Consider the following 13454-nt stretch of genomic DNA (forward strand, 5'->3'; position numbering starts at 1 on the left):
TGCATCATCCATAACTTGCCGCAGCGATTCCAAAAATCTCTACCACGCTCACATGAATACGAATAATTTAAATTCACATTTTTGCTTTTGGAAATTTATCTTCATAGAACTTGGGCTCATAAAGCAACTGTATTCCTGAAATTTCTCACAGAATAATCAAGTGATGGCACTGCCCAACAAAACAGCCTAATCACATTGGTATTGTACAGGCACTTTAACCTATGACTGCATCTCACAAGAAGGTCAGCTGCTGATATAAATCTGTCACCAGTATTACTGTCCAGTCTACTGTTTTTTCTTTGATGTTTCGTTACATAGACTAATTTAATAAACAATTAAAAACCAAAGGGGCTGCTGCTCGGGAAATAGGTAGCCATCTTTTCTCTGCCAATGGTCAATAACAAATGTTTTGGAGGACTTACACAAATGTTGCTGTGGACAGTTATGGAAGAATTGGCCGGGAGTGGATGTTATACCTTAGGTCCCTGTAGTGTCTACCGGGTTTTGGCCAAAAACGAGATGTTGCGTTTCTGGAACATAATTGTGCATACTGGTGTTTACTTCTCCCTGACCTCAGAGAAAGTGTTAACTTTCAGAAAAAGTCAAGCAAATTACGACTTTGCAAAAGGCAAGGAGTTCCACCAGCCTTTGAGAACCAAATGTCACTCTTGTCCCCTACTGCAGGGGCCAGGACAGCTGGCAGGAATGCCCAGGTCACAAGCCACCGCTCACAAAAGCCACCCAGAGGCCACTTCTTCACAAGCTGGTGCTTCTCCAAGTCCTGTGTGCACCCACTAACCCTGGCTGTGTGCTCACATCAAGCCTCCGCGCCTGCCACTGCCTCTGGTGCTGTTCCATAGCACAGGGGTTGTGCAAGGAGAGCCGGGTCTGTGTTTTTCACTATAAACACTGTTTTGTGACTGACATTACTTCTTTTCCCAGTGCATGTATCTGTATTACATTCAACTGATGGACACGATGCTGTGCTTCCACACTCAGCAATGCTTACTGGAAAAAAAGTGAGAAGTTAGAAAAGAGTGGAAGGGACAGGATTAAATGCAGTGGCTTTTGTGTTGAGCTCACATCTGGCAGAGAGCCTGCCCAGGATTCCAGAAACTGGGCACACCAGCTCCTCAAAAGATGCTAAAGAAGTTTGCCCAAACAATTACAGACAAAACATTTAAGACAACAGTCCTAAATTAATCATTCAAGCAACAAAAACTCCACAGGAAAATAAAATACGTGATTAAAAGCTTTTCAGGAAGACACGCAACATTATTGAGCACCTACCCAGCTGAAAACTTAGATCAAGTTTTAACCCTGTTATTTCTCTTCTTTCTTCATTAGTGGAACGAAAAAGCCTTAGGTTTTTCCTGTCCCTGAGTTGCTGACGGCAGTGGTGGGGTATCCTCAGGCACCGTCCCTGCTGCCCATGTGGTGTGTCCCAAAGGGGTTTGTCACAAAGCACACTAACTCCTGCCAACCAGCCACCAGCACTGCCCGCTGCCTCAAGGAGTTTTATCTAAAAATAGAAGCTGCTTAAGAAAAATGACCACTTCTTTATAAGAACAGTCAGGTTCTCTCTGAATCAATTTAAGCCTGAGCACATCAATGACGTGGAGCTTGACCTTAAGCGCTCCACAGAAATCAAGACCTAAGGTAAAGGTGTGCCAGTAATATGGAAGAAGATAAGGAGTCCATGGGCCTGATCCAAAGGCCATTAGGTCAGTGGCATCCTTTAATGTTGATGTAAATGGGCTTTGGAACAGGCCACACTAGAGAAAAGAACACTCCTGATTATAAAAATATATTATAAAAATAAGCAGCAGTTAGAAATGGACCAGAAGTGAAGGAATTTTTTTTGCAGGCAAAACTTCCATTTTTTTTCCCAGCATCTCAGCAAAGGATTGGGCCATTTGGCCCTGTAAATGAGGAGGCATCAGGTTGTCACCTCATCCTGAGTGAGCACACAGAGGCCAGCAGACTACGATTCCTGCACCACAAGCTGGAGTTCATAGTAGCACATGGATGCATTTTGCACAAGCTGTTTCCACAGCGAAGACGTGGCCAGACTCTCTGGTGCAGCTGTTCTTACAGCACCTTCGGGTGCTTCTTTAGCACAGCTGGGCACCCAGTCAGCAGCGCTGCCCGGCTGCATTCCTGCATACAGCCATTTTGCATGAGCGACTGCAGGAATCTATTCCCAGCTCACTGGGAGCAGCGATGGTTCGAATAATGACAGAAGAGCTGAGTGGTGGTGGTGAATGCCAAGCCTCACCCACTGCACCCCACCTCCAGCTGCTGTTTGCCAGTGGGTGCAAAGGCATTTTTTGACTCAGGTGTAATAGTCACTAAGCTGTGGGGAAAATGCAAATGTTTACTCCTTAGTGATGAGACAAAAAACACAACCATAATTATCACCCTCTCTGGCCCATGCTGAATATTCCTCACTGAAGCTGTTAAATTGACAAGGTTGTTCCATTGACAAGATATGAAGGAGCGAATATTCTGTAACCGAATACCATGTGGCCCACCACAAAGAAAAATAAGATAATTCCCTCAGAGGTAAAATATATATATACTAAGAGAGTGTCGTTAAACGAGCTTACTACACTAAAACAATGAAGAAAGAGGGAATATTCAAGTCACCCTGTTGGCTCCAATATAATTGGCTCGTTAGGGAAATGTGCGCACACGGACATGTGTGAAGGAAACAGATCACGGCACATGAGGAGCTGCAGAGCAGTACGGGCTTCAGGCACAGCTTGCAGACATTGCTGCCGACATGCAGGAGCTGGTGATGGGACGCAAAGTGGATTTCAGAGCCTTGATAACTAGTGCACGTAGCTGCATCCAGCTGGCCCCACAGTTTGCAATTCAGGCTCTCCTGCGGGTGGTTTCCCCATGCCAGCCAAGGGCACTATTCCTCTGTGACCCTGCAGGAATTGTGTCGAGCTGTGAGATAGCTGAGACGTGTTCTCTGGCTCGGGAGCTGCCAGTTTGCCTTCAAGTATTAGAGCAGCATCATATTGATTACTGCTTGATATTTGCAGGTCTACAAAATGTCCAAGGAGACACAGGAAAGTTTAGAGACTTTTAATTTGTTGTACCAAAGCTTTTCTGATGGTCCCAGAAGATTACACATTTATGAAGAAGGGCAGCAACAATAAAAGCTTATTGTTTGCACTCAGCCAAACTTCATGGATTTTTTAAGTATGACAAAAGAGAAAATGAGTTACACAGATTTTCAATAACTTGAACACCAATCTCTGCTGTCCAAAGGGAATTACTCCAGTGTTCTTTCTTTGTCTACCTTGGCCTGGCTTTAAGGGTTTATCCTTGTAAACGACATCAGTAGTTACAGTTAACAGGTCCAAATGAAGCTGTGGGGCTGAGCTCCCTCTTGTCTTGATGTGCTAGATGCTCCAGGGAGAAGACTAAAGATAGCAAGAGAAACTTTGTCAAGGTAGACTCATCACAGAACACAGGAGCAAGTAGTGCGCATAGCCCTTCCCTTCACTTCAATGACAAATCAGAGGTACCAAGAGGATTCTCTCATCAGAGGGCAATAGCACGATGTGAGATTAAGGTAGCAAGCCATTTTCCTTTTATGTGTTCAGCTAAAGAACAAGGTCAAAGACATAAGGTCTTAAAACTTTTAATTAAGTTACAATGGAATTATTTGCTTGCTCCTGGATTACATTGATGCAATCCAGCATGAAAACTGCTATTTGACATTTCCCTTGATTTCTCCTGCTCTTTGGTGGGGGTACACAGTAAATCGTTTTCGGGTACAAACTTGCTACTAATAGGGATGCAGGATGCTTCTGAAATCTTCCCCACTCCCTGTTTTACTGAAATGGAAGAAAGGCCATTTCTTTCTAAAGCAAGAAAAAAGAAGCATTACTGCAATAGAAGCTAATGTGGCTGCAGAAAAGTATGTTGCAAATTATGGGGTGGAGGATAAACATAAGGCAAGTACAGATATTTTCTTTGAGAGCCATGCATGAGAAGTCTCACATCACTGGAAAATAACGGGTCATAAAAGGCCCTCTGAACAGTCCCTATTTGATGGACATGGAGTAGCACCTTGTTTGGAAACACTGATGCCTGCGTGAGGACATCAGGTGGCTCTGAAGGGTCAAACTGGTCCTGGCCAGGCATCTCTGGAAGCATCCAACCTCCAAATGTATGCAGTGCAGCAGAAACAGGCCCCACAGCCTGGAAACAGAGCACAAAATGCATGGCTATGGTAAAAAAAAAAAAAAATCTAATGTGATTCAAAGAAAGAGTAGTGTTTTGGCTTCTGAGCCGTCTACTTTATTTGTTTTTATGCTCTTGTAAGTAAAATCAACAACTTCCTTTTCCCCAATAAAGTTAAATTTTGCAGACCATTAATCCATAATATGGACAAAAACCTTCGGGTGCATGTGAAACAAAATGAAAAATGGTCAGTCTGGTTCTTGCAGGAAAGCGGATACTTCACATGAACAGTAAAGATTTTCCAACAAGCAGCAGCACACACGTTTCAGTGCAGACCCACAGTGACTGTATTAGCATGGTAGAGGGTAATGGCTCTGAATATCATTTATGCACACTTAACTACCATTTAGTTAACGTTTATGCAGCATTTTGAAAATGTAAAGTGCTATAAAAATGCCAAATGTTATTATTATTAATAATCCAAGTGATAAATATGACTCAAAATTCTATACTCAGTCCTTGTCCTGCATGTCAAAGGGATGTTTGTACATATAATAATGAGTGCAATTCAGCAAGACACAGTGTACGCGCTACTGCGAGTTCATGAGTTTTACACATAAGCGAATAAAGGACTAACTGGTTTCTCCTCAAGTTTACTGAGTGTTACAAAAATATAAATGAAGGTGGAAGATTACGTTAAAATCCTGCTTTTAAAAAAGCTGGGTCGGAGCTCTGCTGTAACATTTAAAAGCCTATTTAGCGAGCCACACAGGTCAATATGTATTAATAAAATGTGTTTTATTTTAAACGAATGTAAAAGAGTGCACAGAAGAGGACTCGGAGCCAGCAATATATAGGTATCTGCTGTCTGCTATGTTTCCACTGCACCCACCACTGTAGCAGCCAGCTGTCCATAATTAGACCATCCAAGCCCCCAGACCTGTCCCTCTTCACATCACCCCTCAGAGGAGGCCTATGAACCACAGAGCCAGCCGCCACAGAAAGAATTATTCCCTCAGTGATTTTCCTTTCTCTCTAAAGCACTTCTATTTGCAACTGCAGCACCAAGTCAAAAGGCAGATGGGAACCACCCCACGAGTTGCTAAGGGTCCAGGGCACGGTCCATGTTGAGTGCTCGCCATCGTGGTGGATTACACTTATTGCATTAGACCTCACCACGGAAAATAATCTGTGAGTCAGGGCCTTTGGTCTCTCCTTTTATATTCACAAAGAAGCCTTCTGGTGCTCTCAGAGAAGTGGCTGTTATTTCAAGAGGGTGATCAGCTCGTTAGGAAGTGCTAAGTAAGGATAGGGAATTTTTTTTTTTCTATAGGCTTTTCTCAGGTTTGGAATAGACTTTGCAATCACAGTGGCTACACCACTGAGACTGAATGGAAAGTTTCTTCTCTGAAAAAAACATCTGCCATTCCCCTTACTGGAAAACCAAAAGGAATAAAACAGTTCTCTAAAATAATACCTTTTAAATATCTTCACTCACTTCACCCAACTGGATTTTCCAGAGAGTTTAGCTCCCATTCGGGTGTTCTGTTGCAGTGGTGAGATGCTGAGCTCTTGGATGCTTAGTCCAGCCCTTGAGACTGGGACATAGGTAGAGAACTTGTGGCTAAATCCCCTCTTTGAAAGCTTTTTCCAAGACTTAAAAACCTATCTTAGTTTTAAAAAGGAAAATGAGGAAAAAAAATCCCACAGAGACAGCCTGATCTTCTACTTGCTCACACTGGTATAAATCAAGAATAACCCCGTGGACTTTGTACGACTTACACAAGTATAAAACTGCTAGAAATGAAAGGTTTGCATTTCCTAACTTCAGCAGTTGGCTTGGTTTCCTTTAAATAGCTTCATTAATAAATACTTTTAAAAAGGAAAAAAAAAAAGCATTCTTCCTCCCCCAATACTAATTGCTAGTGCTCAGATTTAATCTTCGGCATTTATTGTGCTTCACCAAATCCCTAATAATCACCCCAGAAGACTCCTTAACATTGTTGTATAATGGGAAACAAGGGCAGGGTATTACTTTTTCATGTACAAAGATGTTTCATCAGGAGGCCAGATTTCTTCTGTACAGCTAAAGTACATAGAGCCTGACACTTTTAATTTCTTCCGTAATTGTGTCACGAGAGGGGGTTATGTCACTGTGCCTCTTTGCTGAATTCCAAGAGGCTCAATACTATTCCCATGGTCATTGCCTCCTGCCTCTACTTTAAAATAATGAAGATTTGGGCTGAAATAAATTTGAAGATATCAAATAAGGACCCCTTGAGTTCCAGGGAAAGAAAATAAAGCAGCTTTTATTAAACTTGTTATGAGACCTTTCATGACCACTATTCTCACTGTTCTCTTTGCTCAAAGCCTTTAGAGAATGGTCTCACTTTAGCCTAAACTCAGCTCTTTCTCAGCTCTCTAAGCCTCTGTAAAATTGAAGGACATTCACTCCAACACACGTCTTTAATAACTCAGTATGATTTAAACTTTCAATCTGCATTCCTGATTTCTGTAATAATTGAAAGGAATGCATTAGCAGCAGAAAAAAAACCCCACTTTTGCTTCATAAACTTTACCTTCATTGCCTCAGATTTTCAGTAGTTCTCAATATGTAAGTTTAATGGCGTGACCCTAACAAGAAACGATCAGCAAATGAAACGAACCAGTGTGTAGCTGCTCCACACGGCTACAAGTGTCAGCTGTGGCCTGCCTGCCATTAATTTTATTGTAACTCATTTCTTCAGGTTGAGTACAGCACGATTTAATGTTCCCATTCTCCCATTCCTGTTCTGCATGACAAATTGTTTTAATAAACATAAACCGGGTAATAATAAAGTAATAATAAGCCTAGCACTCACCTTATATCACTGCAGTTAAATTCTCCCACAAGCCAGCGCTGGTTACAGTGACAATTACAGTCGGGCCAATCCGCAGTCAGGCAAGCACAATGGACAGATTTAATATCGTTTGTAAATATGATTAGTGTGCTGTCATGTTATTGCAGCCTGGTATTTACATTTCTCTCTGGGGTTATTCACTACACCAAATCAACATTAAATAGTGCTCCCTTCTCTTCCTCTTAAATCAAATATACCTTTCTTTGTGCTCCACTCAGAAGTTAATGAAGAAAATGGCATCGATTGTTAATATTCAGGGATCAATCAGCGCTTTACATACCTCTTTTTTTTAAACAGATGAATGTCTGTCTGTATAGCCCTGGAAGATTTCTTTCGAAATTCATAATCTCTCCCTTCCTCCTCCCCCTACACACACACCCTTTAACATCAACACTCATCTGCTTACTCTCTTATGAAAAATGTTCAAATAATGAATGGCTGTTGTTTACAGAAGTAATTTCATGCTACATTTCCATTATTGCCTGGATTTGTTTAGCTTCTCAAGCTTCCCCATTTCCCCGCAATGAACTTTTAAGGAAATATAACCAGCTTTCACTGTTTATGCCATTATGTTTATAATAGAAGCCGCTCTCATTTGTGACATATTGCAACACTTCATAACTGTGTGCAAATAAGCATCCTTAAACTTGTTAAGGTCAATTAATCATTGTACAAAAGCTTTTTTAGCTAGGACTTCCACCAGCATAAATCCAGCCATGCAGCAGGGTAATGAAAGGGCTCGAGCGTGGACTCGGGTCCTACATGGCACAATTGTGTGCTTCAGATGTTAATAAAACTGCTTGCAGATGACACAGGTCTTTTCCTCCAAAGTTATTTGGTTCCTGTGGTCAGGCAGCACAGGCTGAATACTTGCAGCCCAAATCAAGGAAGGACTCCGGCAGACAAAAATTTTTGATTGCATTAGTGACAAATTCCCACCAACCTAGCAATTTTTAAAGCCACTTTTTCGACCAAAAAAGCAAGGAATCAAGCCAAGGACAGCCTGCTGAGTTTGGACCCACGGCATTTCGCTGGACAGGAATCGACGCGTGAAACACCATGCAACGAGTACCTATGTCAAGACACCACGGAGGACACCACCAAAGGAGAACGCTCCTGTCGGCGGAGTGGAGCCATAGCTGTTGTGGTGTGTCCGTCATTTCACAGCCCGGAGCCCTGGCCTCCTCCTGCTGCCGTGTTAACTGCTCTGAGAGGAAGGGATCTCTGGAGGGGTGGCAATGATGGTACCCACCACCTGAGAGCTGCCAGCTATAAATACTCTTATTAATTATCATCAGTCTCCTCCATACATAGCCATGGCACATGTCAAGACTCACTCTTGCTCTTCGTGCAGCTAAGAAAGAGGAAATATTAATGGGGTTTAGAGTTAATGATTCCATTTGCAACAAACAGGTTCTCATCTCCTGCACTTTGACTGAATCAAGATCTATGTCCGAAATTTAAGATATGCCTTAATTGGACTCTACAGGTTTTCTGGGTGCCCCAGGATTACCAATGTCCTGGTGCTTGGGTGCACGTAAAAGAAGTCTGGTCTGTGTCATTGGACTTTGCTGGATGTGTAAAAACAACGACAATAAATCCCCACCACAACCTCGAATAAAGTGTAATGGCAAAATTCAGTAAAACATTTAATACTAATGAAAAATTAAAATATATAGGATAATCCGTTTTCTGAGGGTGCCCTCATGCATGCACACACACTATGCATTCACTAGCATTTTACTTGTGCTTGTATTTTCATGCAAATTGGAGAAAAACAGAGATGCCTGATCAAGGCCAAAATGCCTGGCAAAGACCAATAATCAGATACTTGTAATAATTACAAAGCTGACACACATTTTGTTATTTACTGAAAGTTAACTTTGCCGTAATACAAGTTTAAATTAGGAGAAGGAGAAAGAACGATGATTTAAAGAATGCATTAACACCCAGTCAGAGAGCATAGCTATTTTGCGGGGGATGTAGATATTTTGGAGACAAAAGCAGGACATTTTAAAGACCTATCTCTAGCTGTGGCTTTATTGAAAATGATAGATTTAAGAACGTGATTCATATGGTCACCCAAGGGGCATGGATCTGACTTAGTCTGACTTGCTGATATTATTTATTTAAGAGAGTCAAATGTCACAGCAAAATATTTCTGCTAAAATGTGTATTTACTGGATTTTCCTTTCAGAGCTCAGCAAGGTGACAGCTGGAGAGGGGTGTCTGTGCATGTGTGGAAAAAAAAAAAAAAAAGAGAGGGAAGAAGTGGGGTGTTACTAAACACAAGATCACAGTACTCGAAACATCCTACTGAGATCAGAAGAATTGCGAAGCATACCGAGGTGGTACTCTAGCTATTCATTAACTGCCTGTATCAGCCGGCCCAGAGATTAGAGCTTAATGCAATGGTGAAGTAAATGTCCATATCACAGTGGCCTTGGAGGAATAGCGAGATGTAATGAAACTGAATAGCTAGCCATTGAAAGTTGAAAAATATATTGATTTTTCAGTGCTTGATCACCCAGGAGGCTTTATCAGGTATGAATACTTGGGAACCATCTGCTAACTCTGTAATGGTATTTTAGGATTTGTGACAGACACCAGCAAAAAATAAAACTGTGTGTTAGAAAATAACACGAAGTGAAGCCTGCTTCTCTGTAACACATTCGACTGCTCCACATCTGGTTTTCTTATTCCTCTCTTTTAATTGTTTTCGAATTAGCTATAGCTAATGTGCGAATACAAATTAAAATTAGTACACAGATTCAATTTCTCCACACCTTTCACACCAAAGATAGCTCAGACATTTATAGCTGCATTTATCTCTACATCAGATTGCATTACTTTTGTGGTAAAGATTTCTCTCCTCCCACAAGGAAGTCAGCAGGACCCTGGTTATTGTATTTAGCTATTGAACCTCGTTGTCAACATTTCTTAACATTCATTTGTGTAAGTCAAAGAACAAAACCGAACAGGAACAGGCTTGGAGGCACAATATCTACATATTGTCTGATGTAAATAACACTCCCAGACATGATTGGCATTCTCCAAACAACAATCATTGTTATTGAAATGTGCCTCTATTCCCCTTGTTTTAATACTGAGAATGATTATGAAATCTCTTTGGGTACGATAAATCAGCTGAAAGATGTAATAACATGTTTCAGCTGTTGGAATGGATGTTTGATTACAGCTCTGAGGGTTTTTTCCTCATCTTGTTTCTAGTTTAATTCTTAATCCATTCTATGATGTTTAAAAAAATATATTCCACACATCAACAGCAAATACACATTCTTGTTTATGGAGTGTGGGTAGCCGAGCAAGAACCAAGTTGCATTTTAACAATGAAGGAAAATACTTTTCTATTACAGTTTTGGTTAAAATAGTAAGTTAACCTGTCATTTGAAATCATATTCAGTAAACTCTTCACTTTAACACCTAAGTAAAAATAGAAAAGATAAAAAAGGAGGGGAAAAAAAAAAAAGAGAGAAAAGGAGTCTTCGGTCAGGTCATGTTTGATTTCCAGACACACAAAAATTCTGCCTCTCCTGCCCTGCCTCCCTCCACGATTCTGCAAGCCTCCCTTCAAGTGAGTGGTGGTAGAATTAATTTGCCCCAAAATAGTCAAGTGTAAATGGAGGAAAATTATTTTCCCCTGGTTTTATACTGTAGCGGCAACACACAAAAGATGAAGGAAGTCAGACCACACCACGCAGCGGCAGCAAGAGCGAGACAGCTGGACGGAGGCTTTTGAAGGATCTAAGAATCCCTGTACAGCAAAGGCAGCTCCGCTTCTCCAGCTCACTCTCCCAGAAAAGATCCTGGCAAATAATGCCTTTCCCTTAAGTATATTCTGCGAAAGGGAAAAAGTGAAGGAAAAATAACGAAGGGAAACAAAAAGATTAGTACATGGGTGGTTTCTTTCTCCAATCAACTTTCCTTCCAGTCCCGAGGGGCTGCCCTGTGCTGATGAGCACGCTACGGCGGCTGCAAGCGCATTCCTTGATGTTCTCCCAAAGTTTGCAAGGCCAAAGAGGCAAACACATTCAAGGCTGGTGGTGGGAAAATTCAGAGAAATTTGGGGCTTCCTGAGGTCTTTAGAACTGCTCAGTGATGTGTTGCCAACATTTCAACAAGAGGCTCCTAAGAGAGTTCCCCCCTTGGCCTGTGATAAACCCAGTGCCCCAACAGTGTGTTCGCTTGCCAAGAGGAGGGGTGAGGGATGAGAAAATCATTCAAGCATTTTCCTTTTCAAATGAAAACACTTTCTCGTCATCGTAATCAAGAAAAGAGACTATCCTACAGGGAGAGCAACCTTACACCACCCATTTGGGTAGAACTGCATATACTGTGTCACCCTGCAAGAAAGAGAATGCACATTTGCACTGGAGAAATGATATTCTGGGTAGCAAAATGTCCACCCAGGAAAGAGCAGGCAAGATCCCCACCCTTTGCCCCAGGGGTCTGGAAGCACTTGTGGTAACCTAGAAAACAACCAGGGATAGCTATTAAGGGCAACTCTAAGGCAACACTCACATGAGCAGAGCTCCCCAGGGCCTGATCCACAGCGTGCTACAATCAGACACACGCTGACAGCCCCGGTGCACACCTACGTGGTGACAGAGGGAGGTTTCCTGTTCCCCTTTACTCCCTCGTTTATTGTGTAGCACGTCTCTACTCTTCAAGCCGGCGAGCTTTTAAATTAGGACACAGAACTCACTCTTCCCCAGAGCCACTAGCACAATGAAGAAAATATTTATCATGTTCCGTGGAATTATAGAATACCTTTAGAAAGGTGTTCACAGGTTAATTCACTCCCCTCTTTTTGACCTTTATTCAAGGGGAAAACTGCCAACTGCACGAAATCCTGCCAACTCCAAGAAGCTTAATTGTGCAAATTACAGTCTGTTTGTAACACAGATTATTAAAAGCACACTTGGACCCTTCACGTCGCTGTGTTTGATTCAGTAATAGGTTCTCCATTTGATAAAGGAGATTTGTTTTGATCCCCTCCTCACAGATGCAGAGTGCCCTACACCTTTTGTATTCCAGACTCCATCATCCGTGACCTCTTTGCATAAGTGACAGAGCCACAATAGGCTGCTCTGTACTGTAATGCCCAGCTCCCCAATTTTAGGGGTGGAAGAAATGCTATTGTTAAAAAAAAACCCAACCAACCACCACCAAAAAAATCCCAACAAACAAAACCCCCACTTCTCTTATTCTATACATAAAAAGCCCACTTCTATGTGGCACGAAAGCCAAGTACAGCCATTTTCGAAAGCATAGCACATGATATTAAAAAAAAAAAAAAGTGAAAATTGCCTTTTGAGTTTCAGAGAATAAGGTGAAACTCAGAGTAAGAATGGAAAAATTATCCTAGAAATAAATGAAGTGAAATAATTGTGTTAGGTTCATTTCCCCCCCGCCTTCCCCATGGTACAAATTTAATGAGAAAGTAACCTCCTCACACCCCAAAAAATTAAAAAATATGTAAAGCATTTACATTTGCAATCTGTTTACAAAAACCTAGAGATCATCTTTAATTTGTAGCTGTCATTAGATAACTCCAAATCAGTCCCCTCTGCCCCAGAGCTAAGGCCTGATCTGCAGACAGGCGTCACCAATGCAGGGGCTGGGTGGGAAAATTCAGGCTTTTACTTTGCATCCTCATTCTTCAGTTTCTTGCACCTCAACATTACCATAATTAAAAATCAAGGACAGGTGTTTATTTTGTGGTTTTTTTCTTTGTTTGTTTGTTTTAACACTAGCTGAAATGTATTTTGTGAGGCTCTTGCATACACTTTGCTGCTCTTATGAAAGGAGGGCAGGTGAGTGGAGACACCAGAGCTGTGGCTGTTGATGTCAGCCCATGATTCAGGACCAGCTGCTGAAGAAGAGAGAGGGAGTCACACTAAGCACGGCTTGTACTCCCCACGGTGACCCTGCCGTGGCTTCTCTCCCTGTTTACTGCCTTATAAAGTAGGTAGGAGGTGGCAACAGCTTTCCTTGGTGTTAATGTGCTTTTGGTTGCTCGATGAAAATATTTTCCTTCCATAATCCCTGCACAACATAAGAACAAAAGCACAGAATACCCTTTTAATTTAAACACACACTTGTAGCTGTGTGCCAATTCCTTGCTGCTATACTGTTGAGGAGCAGTTTTATGTGGAACGAATTGAAGAAAGCCACAAACTAATTTCCTAAATGTGGGTTGTTTTTTTTTTCTTCACTGGTAAGGAAGTGATGAGTTTTAGATGAGAAGGAACATTTATCTGCAACTCAATGAAGTGAAAATTCAGAAAGAAATCTCCTACAGTCTTCAGAAGTACCCAAGAGTGACAC

Source organism: Caloenas nicobarica, chromosome 5 (assembly GCF_036013445.1).
Source record: "Caloenas nicobarica isolate bCalNic1 chromosome 5, bCalNic1.hap1, whole genome shotgun sequence".
Lineage (NCBI taxonomy): Eukaryota > Metazoa > Chordata > Aves > Columbiformes > Columbidae > Caloenas > Caloenas nicobarica.